Here is a 4,874-nt window from a genome sequence, read left to right on the forward strand (position 1 = left end):
AAAAAGGAAAGGCAAACGGAAAAGGTTACTTTTTTTTTCGATTTCTATATACATATCTATACATTTTTGAAGTTAATATAAACCTAAAATCTATATATTCTAAGACCAAGAACAAATAACAAAAAAATAAAAAAAAAAATTTTTTTTTACCACGCGGTGGCCGGCGCCGGCGCCGGCGAGCCTCCGGTGGCCGTCCGGTGACCGGCCCCTGGCCGGATTCCCCTCCCTTCTCTCTCCCTTCTCTCTTCCCTCTTTTTTTTTTTTTCTTTCCCTCTCCCCAAATGATTTTTTTGGTTAGTTTAGGCCTTATATAGCCCTCCAAAACGACGTCGTTTTGGGGGCTACACTTAAGCCCCAAAACGACGTCGTTTTGGCCATGCCCGACCCATCCGACCCGACCCGCTAGAGGATCCGCGTGTTTTCATTTGAATGGGATATTTATGCGCGCAGTCCTTCCGCTTTTCTGATGCTTCACAATTAAGTTTTTTATGGTTTTCAATTTGGCCCTATAATTTCTCGCGCTTTTCGATTTAGTCCCCGCCAATGTGCTGCGTTTTAAAGGAAAGGAATAATTGTTGTTTCGGTCCCCCAACGTTTCACGCGCGTACAATTAAGTCCCTTTTCTTTGTTTTCATTTCAAATTGGCCCCACAACTTTGTTTTTAATTCAATTTTAGTCCTTTTTTTGTTGATTTTATATCTTTATTAAATATCCTTGTTATTTTTATATTACCATTATTATTATTATGTATTAGTATATATTTTTATTATGTACGGGTATACCTATATATATTCTCATATTTAATATTTTTATTTCACTTTATTTTAATATTTTATTAATGTTATGTTTGTTTCTTTTATATTCCAATGTTATCGTTATTATTATTCTTATTATTTTTATTAGTTTATGCTTTGTTATATATTTATATATTTATAATACGTATATATACTTGATATATTTGTATATACCTCAGTAATATTATTACTAGTTTTCAATATACGCATATATTACCTAAATATTTTAGTATTATGTAAATATTTTAACATTATATTATATATGTATTTATATATTACGTATGTACATATACCTTTTAATATTATATTTTGTATTACGTAAATATTATTTTAAATACTGTATTGTATATATATATATGTCCTTAGTACCACGTTACATATATATTGTGTATATACTTGTTTTCTTACCCTTATTATATTCATTGTTAATACATTTATTTTTTTATACATGTATACGTACCCTTTTTTTTATAATATTATTTTTTACACATATATGTATATATTTATCTATGTTTTCATATTCTATAATATATATATATTTCTTATTTTGTGGCTTAAAATTATATATGCATATATATTTTTACATAATTGTATTTATTGTCATCATTGTTATTTGGTGTTTGTTTATTTATTCGTGTACACTTGTGCTTTTTTTTTAAATGTTAGTTCTATTTATTTATTTGTATGCTTTGTTTATGTAATCGCCTCGTCATTTCATTTTGCCTATTGCATTGTTGTTACTCACTTTACTTTGCTCACCTTGTCGTATTCGTTATTGTTTTGTCAAGCATTGACACTAAACACCAAAAGGAAAATTTTTCTAAATAAGACAATATTTCGCGTTTGGAAACTCGAGAAAACGTGCCCTAACGTGCTGGGTTTCGATTTCTCGTTTGACTAAATAGCCAAATATCCTCTTAAAGCTTCAAAGTATGGTTTCATTAAACTATAAGGTGATCTTGGTTTCGATGGTTTAGAGTATCGTGTCCTAACGTGCTGGATGTGATATTCCTCCGGAACAAGAGAATCTTATGTTTCAATTCACGATATCAGATTTTCTTTTAAGAATCGTATTTTTTTAAAACTCTTCAAATTTTTAATTTTCGACACTAAGACACTAATTAATCAACTAGGTACCAATTTTGGGCGTATCGAGGGTGCTAATCCTTCCTCGTGCGTAACCGGCTCCCGAACTCATTTTTCTGAATTTCGTAGACCAAAATCGTTGTTTTAATAAAATTAAATCATTTATTAAAAACAACCACTTTTTTGAGGTGACCCGATCACACCTCGTCAAAAAAGGATTGGTGGCGACTCCCGTTTTCATTCTTTTTTTTAAATCCAAGTCGACCCCGTTTTCATTCAAAAAATGGTGTCAACAATAATTGTATTCATATCGAATTAATTAATTTAAAATTTATTTACCCCCTATATCTAATTTCATTTAAGGTACAGTGAATATTGTAAAAAAAACATAAAATATGGTTTATAAATGAAAGTAATCTAATTTTATTAACCATTAATGTTGGATACAATGGTAAGACTCATTGCATTCTTAGAAAACGATACAAAGGTTCGAATCTTTGAGATAATATTGTTAGGAGGGAAAGCCATGAACCTCGAATCTTGCAGATACCACCAACTAAGGAATCCTCTCCACAAGGTTGGAGACAATAACTTCGACTTTTTTTTTATAATTGGTAGCTTTGAATAAGGTTTTCCAGCAAACCAAATTTAATAAGGTTGTTTTTTTTATATATTCCACGTAAAAAATCTTTAATTTAAAACTTACAGGATTTTAAATCCTTAGCAGAATATCCCTAAGAAAACCTAAAAGAACATTTAGATAACTTTTGTTCTAATCAATATTTTTTATATTTTTATAGTGAAATTTAGATTTTTTAATCATATATCTTAAATGAATCATAACTCCTTATAGAACATACAACCTTCAAATTGTTGTGGTGGTGGGACTAGGTTGTGTGTAGATTCTGCACTTTTTGTTATTATCAGTTAAAATGAGAAAAGATAATGGATGGGATTATCAAGTGTTGACGTGGCTCACATTATAATCCACAAATCTAAATTGCTTTATTTCTAAAACTTTGTTTCAAGGGTCCTACTAGAAATTAAGACCACCGATAGCATTTTGTCCACAAAATTTTATAAAATTTAAATTCTCCATCCCTCTATTCCATTTAAATCCTTTGTTTAATAATGGTTAAATCAGCCTAGAAAGAGGACAGTATTACGAAATGTTAGCCGAAATCATTCATCTATTTTTTTAAAAAATTTTATTAGTAATGATATATTTAAAAATAATAACAAGATATGTCTAACTTATAAAATCATTAGTATTGCTCACAAGTTTCAAGGAAGAGGGGCTTATCACTCAACCGATGAAATGATGTAATTCATGAGTAGATATCATCTAGATGTTTGAAGCGTAATTAAATTAGCCCAACTTGTCAAATATTAATTAAGCTCGTAGTCTTGCATTGATTTTAATAATTGATAAAGTTGACGTTCTGCCCACTTTTTTTTATCATATAAATTATTGTCAAAAACAACCTGCAAAGCTGATTTTAATGGTAACAATCCGAGCATCTTTAAACAACATGGAGATATTTTAACTTTATATATTGAAAATGGTCATTGGAGTTTGCCATGGGAATCAATTACATATACTAACATCCAAAATTATATCACTTCTCAAAGTAATTGAATCATATTTACATATATTCTTTTTATATCCTTTTTAAAGTTTATAAAACCACAATTAATGATTTTATCTAAATGATAAAAAAAAAAAGTGATACAGGGGTGAAGCGGAAAATCCTTTTAGGGATCGAAATTAAATTTTAACTTTTAATAGTCTATATTTTATAATTTTTAAAATATTAAATTAAATTTTTATAATTTTAGAGAGTCAAAATATAAATTTATTTTTATTATTTTAAATTTTTAAAATTTTCTAAAAGATCAAAATAATAATTTCTTATTTTAAAGGGGCCGAGCCCTGCCAGCGCCTAAATTCGCCTATGGAGAGATAATAGTCTTTCAATCCTGTTTTGTTCTGTAATTTGAACATAGTTTCCTTTTATAGCATGTGGATAGAAAGGATTTGACTAGGAATATATATTTGTAAAATTGGATATACATTGATGAATGCTACTTTTTTTTAATTAAGCACGTAGCTGCTCCACCTAGGGATCTACTGAAAAATTATTTAATACATATATTACGCATGTACGTCTTTATATAGTTATATGTCAAGACCATTAAAGTATCAAGATGTGCATGAAATATCTTTTTCAAGTTGAATGTGCTTCTTCATATTTGTCAGAGGTTTCGAAATATTATCTACTTAATTACTTAGATGTTATTTTCTTTGAATGTCACCTTTATATACTAGGCTCAAAAAATATAGTTCAGGTAAAAATATTATCTCAAACCCAATTAAATCGACCAACTCTATAATCTAAAGACTTATAAGCTAAGCTAGTTGGCATCTAAGAACAAGTCATTATTAATAGAAAAGCAAACAACTCATGAATAGAAAGAAATCTTTTTATTAAGTCTATTCATTGATTAAGCTACATATACAAGAATGAGAGAGGGTTAAAGCTGAAGCTAACAAAAAAACTAATTCAACTAATTTAGTTACTCAGTCTGCTAATATTCTCCTCATGTTCTTTAAAAAAATTGTTTAGTGAGATAACATTGAGTTGTTCTCGAAAGTGTTCAAAGGCACTAATAGTCAATGGCTTAGTTAAAATGTCTGCAATTTGATCACAACCTAGTACAAAATTAATCTGCAGTTAACCATTGGTAATTTTGTCTTGAACAAAGTAAAGATCAATTTCAACATGCTTCATTCAAGCATGAAGGATCGGATTTGGAGCCAAACATATGATACTTGTATTGTCACACCAGATGGTTGGTACACCAGTAGGAATAATTTCAAGCTTAACAAGTAACGATTGAAACTAGGCAAGCTCTGAAGTGGCATTGCCAAGGCTTCTATATTCTGCTTTCGTGGTGGAACGAGAGACCATATATTGTTTCTTAGACGACTAA

Source organism: Gossypium hirsutum, chromosome D02, assembly GCF_007990345.1.
Source record: "Gossypium hirsutum isolate 1008001.06 chromosome D02, Gossypium_hirsutum_v2.1, whole genome shotgun sequence".
NCBI lineage: Eukaryota > Viridiplantae > Streptophyta > Magnoliopsida > Malvales > Malvaceae > Gossypium > Gossypium hirsutum.